This window comes from Terrapene carolina, unplaced genomic scaffold (genome assembly GCF_002925995.2).
Source record: "Terrapene carolina triunguis isolate 2854851 unplaced genomic scaffold, T_m_triunguis-2.0 Scaffold42, whole genome shotgun sequence".
In the NCBI taxonomy this organism is placed as follows: Eukaryota; Metazoa; Chordata; order Testudines; family Emydidae; genus Terrapene; species Terrapene triunguis.
This window is the reverse complement of record NW_020664393.1, coordinates 15,626,396-15,646,359: the sequence shown is the minus strand read 5'-3', so window position 1 is coordinate 15,646,359 and position 19,964 is coordinate 15,626,396.

Below are 19,964 nucleotides of genomic sequence, written 5' to 3'. Positions count from 1 at the left end.
AGTCACAGAACAGGTGCCACGTGGGCAGCATTATTTCAGTTTTCCACATATTGCTCTGCCTTTGTTCATCAGCCTTGTCTAACGGGTGAGAGTCTCCCAAACTATGATGGATCAATTGATCATTACCTGTTCTGTTCATTCCCTCTGAATCACCCGGCATTGGCCACTGTCGGAAGACAGAATACTGAGCTAGATGGACCTTTGGTCTGACCCAGTATGGCCAGTCTTATGTTCTTATTATTCAGCCTCTCTTCTGAGACTGCTAAGAGGTATTCAGATTTGATGCTTTTTTTTGCTATTTGGATTATCCATTAATAAATGAATTGCAGACGCCAAACTCATTTCATGCAGCCACCACATAGCATTCTGGTGGCAATAAAATTTGGGCTCTACTGACCTAGGCCAGATTTAACAAGCAGCCAACAGTGAGAAGGCTTTATATTACTAATAATCCTTGAGACGTCTGGAAGGTGTTCAGGTACTACTGTGATGAGCACAGTATAAGAACCTGAACAGAATAGAATAGATATCCAGTCTCCTTCACAGCCATGTAGTTGTGGTAGATTTAGACATTGCATAAAAGTCCATTCAAGTGGTCACCAGAATAGCTTTTGAAGGAGTTCACAAGGACTAGGTCTTTTTCTGAATGGAAAGACATTCAGCAATTGGAATTGGCATAATCACAGAGAGAACTTTTGGTTGTGACTTAGGATATGTCTACACTGCGTTACAAAACACACAGTACAGAGTCTCAGAGTCTGGGTCAGCTGACTCAAGGTCACAGGGCTCGGGCTGTGGGGCTAAAAATTGCAATGTAGACATTCAGGCTTGGGCTGGACTCTGGGTTCTGATACTCTTCTGCCTCATGCAGTGTCAGAGCCCAGGCTCTAGTCTGAGCCCAAACATCTATATTTTAATTTTATGGCAGTGTAGACATACCCTTATAGACTTATGTGTACATAGATGGTAAGAACATTTAGTAATGACGAGGAATGGCTACAGAATTTGATGCAGTAGACCAGAAAGATGAAAATGGAGTGTGATTTATGCCACTCTGAAGCAGAGACTACAAGGTGGTTTTAAAAAACGACAAATGTACAGTAGGAATGATAACATCAAAGAACAGAGCTGGGTCAATCAAGGCAGACTGAGAATGTTACTGTAATACATGGAAAATATTGACCAGGGAACAAGAGGGAAAAGAGTGTGATGAAAAACAGAAATACAATACGCTTGTTGGAGCATAAAACCTAGAATCTAACTGAGTGCAGAAAAGGAACATATACAAATACATGTTACAAATGTAATGTCCATGCAACAGTCCTTTACTTGCTAATAGACTTTCTATAAGAGTAGTCCTCAACCAGGGGTACGTGTACCCCTGGGGGTATGCAGAGGTCATCACACTCTTTTTCCTCTTATTCCCTGGTCGACTCATCTAAATATTTGCCTAGTTTTACAACAGGCTACATAAAAAGCACTATCACCATCAGTACAAACTAAAATTTCATACAATGACTTTTTTATACTGCTTTATATACTGCGCTATATACACTGAAATGCAAGTACAATATTTATATTCCAATGGATATATTTTATAATTATATGGTAAAAATAAGAAAGTAAGCAAGTTTTCATTAATAGTATGCTGTGACACTTTTTTATATTTTTATGTCTGATTTTGTAAGCAAATAGTTTTCAAGTGAGGTGAAACTTGTGGTTATGCAAGACAAATCAGACTCCTGACAGTAGTCTGGAAAGGTTGTGAGCCACTATGCTGAAACCAATTGACGTGTAACCCTATTGAAGTCAAAGGGGTTACCCAGGTATGATTTGCCTAAGAAAGTATGCAATATGTATACATCTCTGTAATGGACTTTGCAGGTTCCATGGTAACCACATCTTTCATATCCCACCCTGCCTATTGATGCAGCTGGAAGATACTTTCCAGTGGTTTAAAGTTCTGTTTAGGATTTGAGGGTTGAATCCTAGCAGTGGTTCTGCACTGGGGGCTATATTCACAAAGGGATGTAGATGTTGCAATGTTCAGCGTTGCAGCACTGAATTTCTAGGCTCCTAGCCAATCCAGCAGAACCCACAAACTTTCAGTAAGGCACCTAGGCTTGGGGAGAAACAGGCACCTCAAAAGCCAGCAAGATCCGCAGGGAGCCACCTCCCCTAGCCCAAAGCATATGCCATGGAGAAGGGTGAGTTCTAATCCCTACCTATCTCAGGGAATTTGGTACCTAAGTCCAAACTAGATGTGATTAGAATTGTCTTTCTTGCCAAGAAATGGTTTACATGCCTAATTCCACACAAAATGATAGCCAGGGGGGGTAAGTGGTTGCCTCCTTTAGCCCAGTGGTTAGGGTGTTTACCTAGAATGTAGAAAACTCATGTTCAATTCCCAACTCTGTCTGAAGTGAGGAGAATATGTATCTCCTACCTTACAGGTGAGTGCCCTTTACTTACTTTGGGAACCCATCGTTTGTCCAGCCCTTCATTACATGTTGCAGAATTACAATTTCAAAACACATACAGGAGACTGGAGCCAGAGATAAAATGGCCTTTTAAGAGACACATCAAACCCAACATGTACTGACAACCTAATGTGTTGTGATAATTACAAATGTGCTCTATATGCATTGTTGATGAGGTCTTTAGGTTACTATTGACAAAGTTATTGTAAATGCCTCAATTATATAACACTTATTAAACCCGTAACAGGACTTTTATTGACTAAAAAGGATTCCACATAGCATAATAAGCAGTGCAAGGAATGGCTGAAGCATTTCCAAAAGAGGAAGAATTGACCTGAATCTTTACCCAGAATTTGAACTGGATCATCAGGAAGATTTGAAGGAGTTTAATTGACTTCTTGTTCATATTCATTTAACTTCCTAATTTCAACCTTGACTGGAAGCAGAAATCATTGAATACTTTGACTATCCTTATGGTATTTCCAGCCAGCCAGTGATTTGGTATGCAACAAAACACAGCCATGTGAGATTTGAAGCCTAAATTCTACATCAAGGTTTGAATAAGCTTTAGATAAGCATCTGCATTTTGGACGTACAGCTACACTAAAATCTCTCAGCTTGTGGAGGTTCGGCTATCAAATAGAGGGGTTGAGTTTATTGGCAAAAAAAAGGTAAATAATTAATAATTTTATAAGTGCAGTACTACTCACAGTACTGTAGAAGCTATGCAGCTATGGCACCATTTACACAACCTTTGAGTAATGGAACAAACAATGATATGATAAATGACAGCAAGGGGCAAGGAAATCTGTAGCTATAATACATACAGTCTCTATACAGGCCCAGGTGATTCTGAGCAAGCACCTGGAGCCCCATAGGGTCTGGGTGTGTGTGAAAGCTCATTTATAAGGGATCCCCAGGAAATCTAAGGTTGATAGAGTGGAACCCTTAGCTTCCTCCTCGGGTTTGCAAACCATGGCACTCCTTTCTTTACACTAACAGGACAGTTCCTATTGCATCACAACCTTTCCTCTCTCATTTGTGTGTTATTTCCAGTTAGGGGAGACTAGGACATTATATATAGTTTGTTAGGTTGGTTGTTTTTAGAAAGAAAAGACAATTTAAAAAGCTTTCAAAAAGGACAAAAGGTCCAGTTTTTGGTTTTACCAGTAAAGCTCCTTAAACTCCTTGCTTTTTTGTTTGTTGAAACTACAAGCTCTTTGCTTGAGAACCATTTAGTTTGCAAGTATTACAGACACCAACAAAGCCTTTAAATCCCTTTAACCAACTGCCTGTACACGTAAGTCTCTGACCATGCAAATCCTGATGTGCATGATCAAGAGTGTGCAGAATCAGACCTTTAAGCAGCTGAATGCTATATCTACCTTTAAGTAAACAGTTATCAACATAGTTTGCAGTTGTGCTCAGCCCTGCATTTGCTTATTTCAAATGTAAAACAGCAGATTCTGCCAAGTTTGAAGTTTCAAAGCGCAACCATTTTTTAGTCAAAATCTTTTTGAAGTGGAGCACCATGGAGGTTTTTGATACATTCATATCCAAAAGAACTGAAGAGATTTTGTCCTGCAAAGGGAGCAAATGATGACACCATAGAAATGTCCTGCATACTTTATACATACAGTGGTTATTTTAATGGATTGGTAAATGAGCTCTAGCCCATGTTGTGTCAGTAGTTACAATTATACACACAAGGAGCATGTAGAGGCTACATAAAGGAGGGCACAATAGGCCTTTCTCACTGAATTGTGACTATCCTAATTAATAAATGGTAGAGAAGAGTTGTATGTTCTATGCATTGACATGCCCAAAGAGTGCCAATAATGTATATATTCCATCCATTCTTTTCAGGCCGCGTGCTTCTTTTCCCCCCCCCCATTGTCCATGGAATTTTCTTGGTCAGAGAAAAATACAAATCATGTTTATGTGCAGTGCTGACATCTGGTGGCTGAGAGGGTTGCCGCAACAAATACCAGATCTCAGCTGTTGTGAATCAGCACGGCTCCGTTGGATTTGATGGAGCACCATTTATTTACCTTAGCTACAAAGCTAGCCCTAAGTTTGCAATGCTAGTAGAAGAGTTGGTGGATTCAGAATTTGGTCCTACCTAAAACTACAAATGCAACCCAGAGAGTTAAGCTCCTGCCTACAGTACAAACTTGAACCATGCTGCAACCCACTCAGGGACTACCATGAAGTAACTGGTTTCTAAGGTGCCACAAGTACTCCTGTTCTTTTTGCATGAAGTAACTGGGTCCCCTGATTCATTTGGAACTGTAGTATAGACAGGGCAGCTGAGAGCAATCTATTTGTGTGAAGTAAGAGTCTTTAAAACAATCCATATTAAGCCATTCAAGTTTAAAGTAAAGTTTTGAATTGGATTCTTAAATACTGAGATTTTAATTGAGCTATGCACTGTCAGCAGGGAGGGTTTACTAATCTGGATATTCCTATACCTTGACAGATAGACTGCTAGACAGACTAGAACTGAAAAGTACTTTCAGGGTGTGTAAAACTTTTGTGCTAGCCAGAGAATGGCTATATTGAAAACCAGCTATGCTAAAATGCCAGAGGTATTATTATTTATCAATGGGGGCCAGCAAACTGGGACAGGTAAAGTAAAACCTGACCTAGACTTGCATCCAAAACTGTTTCCATCTGAAAATAACCTACATTTTCTCCCACCTCCCAGATACTTTTTTCCCCCTCCTTCCAGGTTCTTCCTGAAAATAAAAAGTGCCAAAATAGATACAGACAGTTTGTTCTACCAATATTTCCAGCCCAACAGACTGGAACTGGGAAACACCAGAAATCTTGTGCAAGAGACGTTATTGTGAAATTGCCTTACCCACTGTGCAGCCCTAAGAATATATCTTAGCTTGAATAAGCCTCAGGCTTAGGAGAAAGACTTTCTGTGTGAGCAGGTTATTCCATTATGCCATTTCTTTCACTTTCCTTTGAAGCATCTGATATGGGCTAATGTTGGAGGATATTGAGCTGGATACATCACTAGTGTAATAATTCCTGTGTTCTTAATGTTCATGTTTGGGTGAGTGCCCTAACCAACATTTTTTTTATTAGTTAGCCATAGTTTTTCTGACATCCCTCCAGTTTCTCATGGCATAAAATATGGTGTGGTTTAACAGGAATATTAGCTAAAACATTTTGATTGTGTTCAGTTCCTCTGCATCCTCAAATGAATAATAATACAGTGTCAGTGTAATCTTTCCCATTTTATCAGCTACGTGCATCAAACAGGGCTCAGAGTTCCACATTTTTTCAGCCCCATTCATTCACACCCTAATTAGAGTAACAAGCAAATTGCCAATTACACACTATCTGACAAAGCAAAAACAACTGTGGAGGTGTCTTCTTTCCTCAGTAACTGGATTCCTTTTCTAACTCCCACCTTTTTGGGCGGCTTCTCAATTTTTTTCATAGTCCTCTAGATCACATCTTAATAGAGAGATTGTCTTGCCAACTGTGACAATTTGGAAGTCTGTCTGTACAATTCATGAAGTTGTGTGAGATTATGACTCTGCAGTCTGACACAGATATAGTCTCTCCATTTTGAGTGTGCAGCATTTTGCCTACTCTATTGCCTATTTGCCTCCATGTTGGGCAGAAGTCCACATAGAGATACAGGCTGACAATGGATGGTAGTTGATTTTAAGTACCCACTTGCTGGAAATCTGTTCACTCTAGACAAAAGACTGGTCCCTGCCCAGAAGGACTGGTTTAGCAAGGGAGATGAAGTCACCTTGCAGAGGCTTTTGCTCACACGGGGAACCTGGGAAAGGTGTCACCTGACACCGAGGGGCTGAAGGTTTTAAAAGGGCAGAACCTGCTCTACTTGGGCAACCCACAATCCATGCACTGTAATCAAGGACTCTGGAAAACCCAAGAGCTCTGACCCCAGTCCAAAGAATGCCATGGAGTGGTAAGGAAATTGAGGCAAGGATATGTATGTAGTGTTTATTGTTTTATATGATCTGTACTCTCCTGTGGTTTACAACTGCTGTGTGCCCCTGGGAGAGTTCAACTATAACTAGAATCATAGAAGATTCGGGTTGGAAGAGACCTCAGGAGGTCATCTGATCCAACCCCCTGCTCAAAGCAGGACCAACACCAACTAAATCATCCTAGCCAGGGCTTTGTCAAGCTGGGCCTTAAAAATCTCTAAGGATGGAGATTCCACCACCTCCCTAGGTAACCCATTCCAGTTCTTCACCACCCTTCCAGTGAAATAGTGTTTCCTAATATCCTAGACCTCCCCCACTGCAACTTGAGACCATTGCTTTTTGTTCTGTCATCTGCCACCACTGAGAACAGCCAAGCTCCATCCTCTTTGGAACCCCACTTCAGGTAGTTGAAGGCTGCTATCAAATCCCCCCTCACTCTTCTCTTCTGCAGACTAAACAAGCCCAGTTCCCTCAGCCTCTCCTTGTAAGTCATGTGCCCCAGCCCCCTGATCATTTTCATTGCCCTCCGCTGGACTCTCTCCAATTTGTCCACATCCCTTCTGTAGTGGGGGGCCCAACACTGGATGCAATACTCCAGATGTGGCCTCACCAGTGCCGAAAAGAGGGGAATAATCACTTCCCTCGATCTGCTGGCAATGCTCCTACTAATGCAGCTCAATCTGCCATTAGCCTTCTTGGCAACAAGGCACACTGCTGACTCATATCCAGCTTCTCATCCACTGTAACCCCTAGGTCCTTTTCTGCAGAACTGCTGCTTAGTCAGTCAGTCCCCAGCCTGTAGCGGTGCATGGGATTCTTTCTTCCTAAGTGCAGGACTCTGCACTTGTCCTTGTTGAACCTCCTCAGATTTCTTTGGCCCAATCCTCCAATCTAGCCAGCGTTCTATCCACCTTATAGTCCATTCATCCAATCCATACTTTTTTAACTTGCTGGCAAGAACATTGTGGGAGACCATATCAAAAGCTTTGCTAAAGGCAAGAAATATCACATCCACCACTTTCCCCATATCCACAGAGCCGGTTAACTCATTATAGAAGGCAATCAGGTTGGTCAGGTATGACTTGCCCTTGGTGAACCCATGTTGACTGTTCCTGATCACCTTCCTCTCCTCCAAGTGTTTCAAAATGGATTCCTTTAGTACCTGCTCCATTATTTTGCCGGGGACTGAAGTGAGGCTGACCGGTCTATAGTTCCCCGGGTTCTCTTTCTTCCCTTTTTAAAATATAGGCACTATATTTGCCTTTTTTCAATCGTCCGGGACCTCTCCCAATCTCCACGAATTTTCAAAGATAATGGCCAATGGCTCTGCAATCACATCAGCCAATTCCCTCAGCACCCCGGATGCATTAGATCTGGACCCATGGACTTGTGCATGTCCACCTTTTCTAAATAGTCCTTAACCTGTTCTTTCACCACTGAGGGCTGCTCCCCACCTCCTTTGCTCCTCTGGGGTGGAGTTCTGGGAGAGGATATGTTTAAATACCAGACAGTCTGCAGGATCACTGCAGCACTCAGAGGTGTTATGCAGCTGGACTGCAGGTTGCAGCTCTCAGAAGGGGGCCGCCAGATAGACACACACTCAGGATGCAGACCTAGGGACCCCAGGATTGTAGCTGTGGCTGGACTCTGATCAAGCTCCAGGGGTTTAAAACACCCAAGGGTTTAAAGGATTGGATCCCCCTCACAGCAGGCCTACTGAGTGGCTAGAAGGGCACCACTTTTTAGGAATCTCTGTGATGCCAGCCACCTGTCCTCCCGTTTGCAACTGCACAGACCACCTCCCTGCCCATTTATAATTGTATAACATTCCTGTGGCAAATACAGCAATTGCTTACACAGAAAAGCAATATTAGGAAAGTATGTATTCATGTATTTTTAGCTTCTTTTACTGCAATTTAATAACTGGAAACAAGGAAGGTGAGTCAGCACCAGCTGGAGAGCCTGGTCTTTGCAGACCATCAGCAAGTGCTTCATGGACAACCAGGGATCCATGGCCCACAGTTTGGGGACCCTGGACTGTTACACACTGTGCACACAGGGTTCTGTTCCTTTTCATGAATGATGCTTGGCTGTCATTGTAGGAAATCCAGGTGTCCCACATTAGGAATGTGCTGCTCAAAGAGATGCTGTTATACCTTTGCTTGCTATTGTAGAGAACACCAACTTTCTACATCAAACCATCTGAGTGGGTGTACTGGTTTCATTTAGATTGTTAGACTGAGGATTTTTCTCCCTGGGGATACTCAGCAAAATTAATCTGGATTAAGTAAAGGTGTGAATTTAAACGGGATTAGTTAAATTGCATCAACCCTTGTGTGGACACAAACTCAGAATTAAGGTAGCCTTAATTGGTTAAGATGAACCAAAATTAAGGCCACTTTCATTCTGAATTAGATTGTCCGCACAAGGGTTCATGCAATTTAACTAATCCACTTCTAATTCACACTGTTAGTTAATTTGGAATAACTCTCTTAAGGGTACGTCTACACTTACCTCCGGGTCCGACGGCAGGCAATCGATGTTCTGGGATCGATTTATCGCGTCTTGTCTAGAGACGATAAATCGATCCCGAAAGTGCTCGCCGTCGACGCCGGTACTCCAGCTCGGCGAGAGGAGTACGCGGCATCGACGGGGGAGCCGCAGTAAGTTTGGACTAAGGTACTTCGAATTCAGCTACGTTATTAACGTAGCTGAATTTGCGTACCTTAGTCCGAAGTGGGGGGGGTAGTGTGGACCAGGCCTTGGTGTCCCATGGAGACAAGCCCTGAGTTCGTGCTAAGGCCAACAAAGGCATGGAAATGACGGCAACTGACTTTTACTTTCCTTGCTTTTTACATTTAAGATATTTTTATATGTAGTTGCACTGGTGGTACTTTAACAGAGTGTATAATGAATAGCTGGCTTTTCGGGTGAGTGGTCTTGTGTAATGCATATGGTGCTCAAATATTTGAGCTACACAACATCTAACAAAATGAATTCTGCAACTTTTTAATCTGATATTCTAACTTTGTTATTCCTGAAGTACTGCAAACACTGCTGGGTATGCATCAGACATAGGAGTAGATGGCTAATATTCTTTGTAAAGGCTAGATTTGTGCCACAGTCCTGTATATGGGGAAGAGTGGAGTCACACTTCCCAAAAAGGAGTGCCAGGAAGACGGTCTCAGGCATAGTCTCTCCCCAGGCTTCTCAGCCATGGTTTTGGAAATCTACACCATTCATTGAATAGAGCATGTTGTTCTCCATGCTGCACCAAAGCTTCTTTATGGGGTCCAACTTTATTCCAGCCGCCTCTTCAATATCTTCCTCTAGGGCACACCGGCTGTGAACAGTCTTGTACTCACTAGAGTACAGAGAGGCTGCTGTTGTGAGCGACCTCCACGGAGCCATGCAAGCAGCTATAGGAAGAGACTTCTTGCATGTGTGTGCCTTGGCCATTCATAAGGTGGCCTGGTATGTATTGCTGACCACTGGAAGCTAATATTTAATACTGCAAAGAATTTGTCATTTAAATGTTAATCAGTCAAATTGCTGAGTTACTTCCTCACCAGAAATGTAGTAAGGGTCATATTGTCAGTGTTACTGAACCTCCCCCGCTCTTCATGTGGAATTATGGTCACTCATTACTTAGGAAAATTGGTCCTTAATAAATGTCCAACATTAAATCTTTTAAAATAAGATATTGCCTACAATTAATTTTCTGAATTTGTAAGCGGACTATGCAGACAGCTCCATAGAGAAATGAGTGTCCTATAATTTATATTTGACCTCTGCAAATAATTTTGCACATCTATCTTCACTGTCCTCTTGGTAAGTATGTGGACTAAATCAATTTACCGTTTCACTTATGAGTATCTTGCCTACATTTTATATAAAGTAATGATTAAGGCCTCAATCAAGCAGTCTTAAGCAGTTGCATAACTTTACATATATGAGAAATCTTATTGACTTCAGTGATAAACTCCACATAGAATCATAGAATCATAGAATATCAGGGTTGGAAGGGACCTCAGGAGGTCATCTAGTCCAACCCCCTGCTCAAAGCAGGACCAATTCCCAACTAAATCATCCCAGCCAGGGCTTTGTCAAGCCGGGCCTTAAAAACCTCCAAGGAAGGAGACTCCACCACCTCCCTAGGTAATGCATTCCAGTGCTTCACCACCCTCCTAGTGAAATAGTGTTTCCTAATATCCAGCCTAGACCTCCCCCACTGCAACTTGAGACCATTGCTCCTTGTTCTGTCATCTGCCACCATTGAGAACAGCCGAGTTCCATCCTCTTTGGAACCCCCCTTCAGGTAGTTGAAGGCTGCTATCAAATCCCCCCTCATTCTTCTCTTCTGGAGACTAAACAATCCCAGTTCCCTCAGCCTCTCATAAGTCATGCGCTCCAGACCCCTAATCATTTTTGTTGCTTAAGTCTTTTCGGGATCAGGACCTAAAAAGATCCCACACAGATTCAGCAACAGTGCCAGAGATTAGCTATGCCTCATAATCAATCATTTATTTAATGAATTTTGCCTCTTCCATTCACAGCATATCCATAAGTAGATCATGTTTTCTCAAATGTAGTCATTGTCCAAAAATTATGCAACAATGTTTATAGCAATTTTTAAGCTTTGTTGCCTAGTTGTGATTATAAATCACTTGGCAATTTTGCTGTTCCTTGACTGGATGTGTGTTATTAGCCAAAAGAACAGGAGTACTTGTGGCACCTTAGAGACTAACAAATTTATTTGAGCATAAGCTTTCGTGGGCTACAGCCCACTTCTTCAGATGCATAGAATGGAACATATATTGAGGAGATATATATACACATACAGAGAGCATGAAAAGGTGGGAGTTGTCTTACCAACTCTGAAAGGCCAATTAAGTAAGAGAAAAAAACTTGACAGGGTAACAAGTCATGTGGATGGGGGAAAGTGGTAGATGAGGTATATCTTGACTTTAGTAAGGCTGTTGATACTGTCTTGCATGACCTTCTCATACACAAACTAGGGAAATACAACCTAGATAAGGTGGGGGCATAAATGGTTGGAAAACCATTCCCAGAGAGTACTTATCAGTGGTTTGGTCAAGCTGGAAGGGCATATCAAGTGGGGTCACATAGGGATCAGTTCTGGGTCTGGTTCTGTTCAATATCTTCATCAATGATTTAGATAATGGCAGAGAGTACACTTATAAAGGTTGTAGATGATACCAAGCTCGAAGAGGTTGCAAGTATTTTGAAGGATAGGATTAAAATTTAAAATGATCTGGACAAACTGGAGAAATGGTCTGAAGTAAATAGGATGAAATTCAAAAAGAACAAATGCACAGTACTCCACGTAGAAAGGAACAATCATTTGTACACACACAATTGGAAATGACTGCCTAAGAAGGAGTACTGCAGAAAGGATCTGGGGTTATAGTGGATCACAAGCTAAATGAGAGTCAATAGTGTAACAGTTTTGCAAAAAAAGCAAACATCATTCTGGGATGTATTAGCAGGAGTCTCATAAGCAAGATACGAGAAGTAATTCTTCCGCTCTACTCTGCGCTAATTAGGCCTCAACTGGACTATTGTATCCAGACAGACAGGGACAAATTAGAGAAAGTCCATAGAAGAGCAACAAAAATGATTAAAAGATCTAGAAAATATGATCTATGAGGAAAGATTGGAAAAATTAGGTTTATTTAATCTGGAGAAAAGAAGACGGAGAGGGAACATAACAGTTTTTAACCTCTGAGGATAGGACAAGAAGCTATGGGATTAAATTGCAGCAAGGGCAGTTTAGGTTAGACATTAGGAAAATCTTCCTAACCATCAGGGTAGTTAAGCACTGGAATAAATTGCCTAGGGAGGTTGTGGAATCTCCATCATTGGAGATTTTTAGGTTAGACAGTCACCTGTCAGGGATGGTCTAGATAATACTTGAGTGCAAGACCACCTCTCAAGGTCCCTTCCAGTCCTATGATTCTATGTCCATATCAGTAACAAAAGTTTGATAAAACACAGTCTTATTTACCTGAATAAAACTGTCACAGTTTTTCTTATTCATCATTCATTGTTGTCTGCAGTGTTGTTGTAGTCATGCTGATCCCAGGACATTAGAGAGACAAGGTGGATGAAGTAATATATTTTATTGGACCACCTTCTTTTGGTGAAAGAGACCAGCCCAGACCTGAAGAAGAGTTTTGAGCTTACACAGAAGTTTGTCCCTTTCACAAACAGAATTTGGTGCAATAAAAGATATCAACTCTCCCACCTTGTCCATCATTCATAGTGACATTTGCGTAGGGCTTTTTTAGATTTTTTTTTTAAACAAAAACTCTTTTCTACAGATTACCTATCAACATTTCAGTTGTCTACATAAATTGATTACACAGCTCATGTCATTTTAACATATTTAGTCCATCACTTATTGACTTATGAAAGCTGTGCCTTTCAATCATTTGCTCTGACTAACCTCATCCGACATTTGCAGTTAGGAAAACATCCAGCACACAGTAGTATTCACAGATATAAGCATAAGTGTGAATTCTACTGACAATTCTGAGCATTCAAACCCCAGGAACACATATCCTGCAACAATTTTGCCTATAAATTTTCTGAAAATTAGGTACCACAAGAGCTGTTCAATTTACTTGCTTATCTGCTTTTGTCTGCAGTGTAATGCTTTCAAAGATACCTTTCATTCCCAGCCTTAACACAAAATCTTCCCCAATCAGAAGATGTTGGAGGGCCTAGCATAGTATAAAAATGTCTTAGCCATGAATGGTATTAAACTTTTACATATTCATTTTTTGTTGCTCTACTTCCAGGCCAGGTACATTGGCCAAACCGGACAGTCTCTACGCAAAAGAATAAATGGACACAAATCTGACATCAGGAATCATAACGTTCAAAAACCAGTAGGAGAACACTTTAACCTGTCTGGTCACTCAGTAACAGACCTGAGGGTGGCAATTTTGCAACAGAAAAGCTTCAAAAACAGACTCCAACGAGAAACTGCTGAACTTCCATTGATATGCAAACTAGATACAATCAACTTAGGCTTGAATAGAGACTGGGAATGGCTGAGCCGTTACAAACATTGAATCTATCTCCCCATGTAAGTATTCTCACACTTCTTATCAAACTGTCTGTACTGAGCTATCTTGATTATCACTTCAAAAGTTTTTTCTCTTACTTAATTGGCCTCTCAGAGTTGGTAAGACAACTCCCACCTTTTCATGCTCTCTGTATGTGTATATATATCTCCTCAATATATGTTCCATTCTATGCATCCGAAGAAGTGGGCTGTAGCCCACGAAAGCTTATGCTCAAATAAATTTGTTAGTCTCTAAGGTGCCACAAGTACTCCTGTTCTTTTTGCGGATACAGACTAACATGGCTGCTACTCTGAAACCTGTCACACTGAACATTCAGCATTAATTCTGTGGAGTTGAAATAAGATCTTTAACCCAGAATTTTTTTTTTATGGTTTAAGTTTCCTTTGTTCTTTTTTAAGAGTTCTAGAAATAAAAAAGATAAAAGGTATTTAGCATGCATGCTCTACAAACAGCCTATTCTAATATTTACCTTAAAGGCTATAATGGATCCACATCAGGTGAATATATATGTTTAGACACCCCTTCAAATTGCAGTTCCCAACTATTTCAGGCATCTATCAGAGTAAAATCTCAAGAGCACATTAGATTGCAGAAGGTAGAGTTAAGGGCAGCCCAAAATTTGCTGTGGATTAGATCCTATATAACTGTATGAATAACTGGCAGTGGCAGCAGATTAAGTTTAGCATAGAGACCCAGAGGTTGTCAATTAAGGTGTAAGTGGTTGGTTGATGGAGACAAATTGTAATGTGAATATCCATTCCAGGCAATGGGAGGCAAGCTTGGGTTGCAAAGGCTTTGAAGTACCAGTATTTATAAATAATTGCTGTAAACATATTACTTTGCAACTAAAGATCTTATTTGTAGCTGGATCCTGATATGCATAAATGCAAAACCGGGTTTCCTACAGTGAATCTGCTAACATGGATTAACAGGGATTTTGTCCTTTAGAATTTGTTGAGATTCTTTTTCCAGATGGCTGTTGGACTAATGGAGAGTGGGAAAGGTTCAATAAAAGAAAATAAAACCAATTTAAATTTTACTTGTCACTGCTTTAAAAAAATTCCACTAGTTACTATGTTCTTTCTGAAGCTTGTTAATTCCATCACAGCATTCCTATAAGCAGCTGAGCCGCAGGCAAAGTCCATAATGCAAAACGTGATGCAATTATACAGTGAAACAATCTGACAGGATTGCTAAAGCCATCTCGATCATTCTGCTGCTACTTTTCTGTAATTTCGATCATCCTTCAGCATCCCCACCAAAAGATAACCCCATAAAGGAGCATTTATTCACCCATCAATAATGGCTGATATTACCCAGAGAAAAGCTACAAGATAGTAGTTTAGTTCCAACTGAAAATAAAGTTTTTACCATAAATCTGTTCAATGTATGCTTTAGTACAGATATTTTATGTATTACTTTGTAATATATTGGACATAAGACTAGTATAAACATCTCTATAGAGAAATAAAAATAAAAGGCATGTACAGTAGGGACACTAATTCCATACCAGTCATGATACCTTGTGATAACTCATGGCACTACACATCATAAACACCACTGGCTTTGATTCTCCTCTTACACTGGTGCAACTCCATTCACTTTAATGGAGCTATTCAGGATTTACATATGTGTAAATGAGAGGAGAATCAGGTGCAATAATTCCTAACCATTATTTCACACAGTATCAATATTTCCTACCCAAGATGTGCTAATGGCGGTAGCGCAATTGTTAGGAGTTGTTTATTTATACCTATAGAATGATATCTTGTTATATATTTTCATTTAGCTCTGTCCAGTGAAGTCAGTGGGATGTCCATTTGGAATTATTTCACATTTTCTGATGTCCACTAATTTTGGCCAATGCTTTACATGTACAATTTCCATTAATTTATTGAATTAGGGAACAGAAAAAGCACATTTGCATTATGTAATAAGTGTCTTCAGAGCTAAAAGGCTCTTGAGAAATAGAATAATGTTGAGGGAGATGGTCCTCAAGTGAAAGCATCTAGGGACTTCTATGAGTGCGTGGCCATCCTTCTCTGTCAATCTCAGAGGGAGGCCATAACCCTCTCACTGTCTCATTCCACGAGAGGCAGCCTGGAAGAAAGGGAAATTAGCTGTCTCAGGTGTCCAGGCTCTCTAAGTAGGGCTGGGAAATAATCAGGCTTTGGGGCTCAAGCCCTCAGGCAAGAGGGAGCCCCAAACAATCTAGGGCTCTGTCCCTCAGATGGGGCAAAGCAGTCAATTGTCTGGGAGCCAAGCCCTCAGTCAGGGCATGGCACCAAACAGTCCATGGGGGCTCTGGCCCTCAAGCAAGGCAGAATAGTAAGTAGTCTATGACCCCAGGCCCTCAAGCAGGGCAGGGCACGGCACCAAACAGTCTAGGGGCTCATCCCTCAAACAGAGTAGAATACAAAGCAGTCTAAGAGCTCAGCCCTGAGGCAGGGTAAAGCACCAATCAAGGGCTCTGGCCCTCAGGCAGGGGAGAGCAGTGAATAATCTAGCAGCCTAGCTCTGGCAGATGGTAGGCTAACACAAGCCTCCTGACCTAAGGTGGGGAGGCTGCCTCCTTTGGAGTGGGGTGGCAGGGTGGGTAGGAGGACTCAGGCAAGGCAGGGCAATCTGCCACTGCATCAGTGGGGAATCCAGCTGCAACACGCTGGCCTGTCTTCAGGCAGCACTGCAGCCAGACTACAATCAGCTATCCCTAGACTACTTCTTCCCCTCCCCTCGGGGTGTACCTGCATCCAGGGGTCGTTCTCTGTCTCCCTAGGATACACTGCCAATGGTAGTCCCAGCAGCTCCTCAGTGTCTGGAGTGGCAGGATGTTCTGGAAGCTTGGGCAAGTCCTCAGGGCAATAGAGGTCCAACTGAGCTGCCCTTTTATACTTCCTGCCCTGCCCTTCTTCTGCTGGTGGGGTGGGCTTGGCTCCCCTGGCTCCCTACACCAGGGTGTAAGTGGCTGTCCCTGCTTGTCACTCTTGGAGGGAGGCCATGCCCCTTTGCTACAGGACTGTTGTTCCTCCGGGAAAGTGAAGAATGTTAAACAGATAGTTATGGTAATTATGTTTAAAATACACTTTGAAGTGAAGCAAAGCATTTTCTATACAGTGTGTTCTTTCCCTGAGACAGATTTGCTGATCCCAAATAGTGGAACACCACTATAATTTCTCTTTTCTCTAGAACACCACAGAATGCAAGATGCTACATAGTTGCAAATGACACTGTATATAAATTGAGACTTTTAGCAAGGAAAAAAATTGATGACAGAAATAATATCACTGATATTCTCATTTCATAAAACAACAAGATTGCATTCTTTTAATTTAATTTAAAGTATACTTAGTATTTTTTATTGAATGCATGATACAGAATACTATATATTGATACAAAACCATCTTCATGTACCATAGTCATTTTTAATCCATTCATATTGACAATTCATAATGCCTCACAATGAAATTAAGAAAGAGTGTGGAATATAACAACATAATTATCTGAGGGCCTGGAACCAAAAGCTTGGATCCACCCACCTCCAGATTTTGGGGAGCTTTGAAATCTGAGTTTGGATCCAAACTAGAATGTTGCAGCTTCCATCTTTCTTTCTTTCTTTCTTATAGGTAAAAACTAATCCCCATATAAGAGAATATGGTATTTGTACTATATCTTTAAATCTGTAGCAGGAACCCAGTCAGCAATTGGGCCAAGGAAAATTCTAGGGCAAAGTTCTAGAGTGAAGCAGACTAAGTGATTGAATAGTATTAAGGATTATACTGTTTCCTTATTTTAATACAAAGGCTTTCTTTCAGTGCTAGAAGAAAGTGACTCTTTCTGTGATTCTTTAACATTATCACATGTCACCAGAGGCACCTGGCCCTGAACTTTAGAGTTCAAACTATAGATATGGTTCTCATTTTTGCAGTTTCATCTCCTTATCTACATTACAAGACAAGCAACAAATGTTTGGCTCTGTCCTGCAAGGTTCTGAGCACTCCAACCTCAATCTAGTTGTGTATGTTAGCATGTGTATAACTTTAAACTTGTGAGTAATTCCATTGTGTTTGCTGGATTAGGGCCAGAGTACTCAGGACCTTGCAGGATGAAACCACATATGAAAATATTTAGCTGGGACAACTCATGAGGCAAAGTACTTACAACAGTTTGGGGACCTCTCTATTTACAATTTATGAATTCTGTTTGATATTATGAACTCTCTCCATGTATCTGTACCAAACTACCACACTCCATTTCATCTATTGAGCACCATTTTAATTATGAGACTGTTCTGTGGCTTCACCTAGGCTTTGTAGTGTCAGGAAAAATTCTTACACCTAGCAGAGGGCTAATAATGGAGGGTCCTTAAACCTTGATGATTATCCATTCAAATTAATGCACCCTAGGACAAAGAGATGGCTATCATGCAGGGTAAACCAGTTTTTCAAGTCTGGACTCCAGGTGGGTGGAGTCCTGCTGGGGGCTTTGATCACCTGACGGGATTTGAAGCTGACCAGGAAGATCACCTGATGGGTGGGGACTGGAAGTCTACAAAAAGAAATGTCTGTCAGATGACATTTTAGAGAAGAGACCAGAACCAGAAGGCAAGGCTGTGCGGGAGGAGAAAAGGGGGATAAAGGACTCTAAACAAATCTCTGAGAACACTTAAGAGTGGTGAGGAAAGTGAGGCAACTAATTGTGTGTACATGTTTCTTGTTTTTCATGGATCTGTATGTCTCTCATGCTGTCTAAAGTAGAAATCCTTCCCCCAAAGTCTGTCTGTTTGCTTCAACTATCTTGTGTCCCTGAAGGGGTTAACTGGGATTCCCACAATGATGGAGCTCTGGGAAAGGGTGTGCTTAAGCTGTTGGAGAGTCTGGAGATGAGGGGAGGTTCAGCGCTGGTCTAAGATGTTTGAACTGCAGGGTCCCACTTCTGACTGGGACTACCATACAGAGAATTTGCACAGGGAGTGAACCTAGAAAGCCAAAGAAGGAGACTGTGATTTGAGCCTACCCAGACCAAAGTGGACATAAATGCACATGGACCCAGAAAATGGGTCCAAACACAGAGGCCCGATGAGTGTGTAGCTTAACCAGAGCTGTGACACTACTATTCAACATGAGTGAGGCAGGCAGAATCTCTCCTATAATGGCCAAATTTCAAACTTGTATTCCTACAATAATGTGCCCAATTTCACATTTGGATGCTGAGATATGCACTTAGGCATTCAATACCCATTTGAGACACATAAGTGTCAATTTGAGAGTTCCATTGTGGAACCAGAATGCTATAATTTAAGCAATGATATTTGAAAATTGGCCTTCCCACCTGAATTTTCAGATTCAATTGAAACTTTATGACATTTTCTGAGCTTCACATCATTTTGCAAAGTGCAGCATCATTTCAAGACATCTGCATAGTATTATCAGCAATTCAGCTAAAAGAAACCTGAGAAGAAGGATTCTCTTAACTTTCTTGGAAGTGTTGTTAGATAACTGATGATTGGGTTATGAATGTTCGTTGCAGGTCAGAGGAAAAGGATTCAGTTGTTCCTTCCAAACCAAAAACAATTTTTATAAGAGTAACATAGCACCAGGGAGGTAAATTACCAAAAAGTAAAATAAAAGCTCATTAATAAACATCTCTATCATTTTGCATAACTTTATTCTAATGAACAAAACATACAGTAACCTAAAAAACCCAGAATTTACTTTTTGACCTTAGGTTTTCCATTCCATATCAAATGCATTTTTTCCTCTGAGCAAAAGTTGAATATGCAATGGAAGAGTAATTTTTAATATCATCCTGCTTTTGCAGAACTGGCTAAAAGCCAAATTCAAATGCTCTACATGTAAAACTTATCATGCACTTCTAATTAAAATCTGCTGAAGCTTTCAGCCTCATCTAAAAGAATTACTCTTGTGGATACTCTTCTCCATTTTCTTCTGGTCATGTTATACTTAAAGAGAAATTATCATGCTTACTTTAATTCAAGTATCTAGACTAAGGATTAAAACATTAAGAAATGAAAACAACAATAAATGACTTCACAAAACATATTAGAAACTGTTTCATATAGGCACCAAGAGATCAAATCATAAAGGATAATTTTGTTGCAGTGATTTTACTTCCTGTAAATATTCAAGTTTGACAACTTCAGAGTGGAAAATATGTCAATCGAAGAATGTTTTGAAAAATCAATACCTAATTATTTTTGTTCATTCACACAGCGTTTCTATTTAATATGTGTATCTCTCATTGGATGTATGTATAGCAGTTGACTCATTTGTTGACATGTACAAAATACATCTAGTATGATTATTATTTTAGTAATGTTATGACAAATTTGTTTAAAACATTAAAAATTATACCATTGCTGAAGACACCAACTC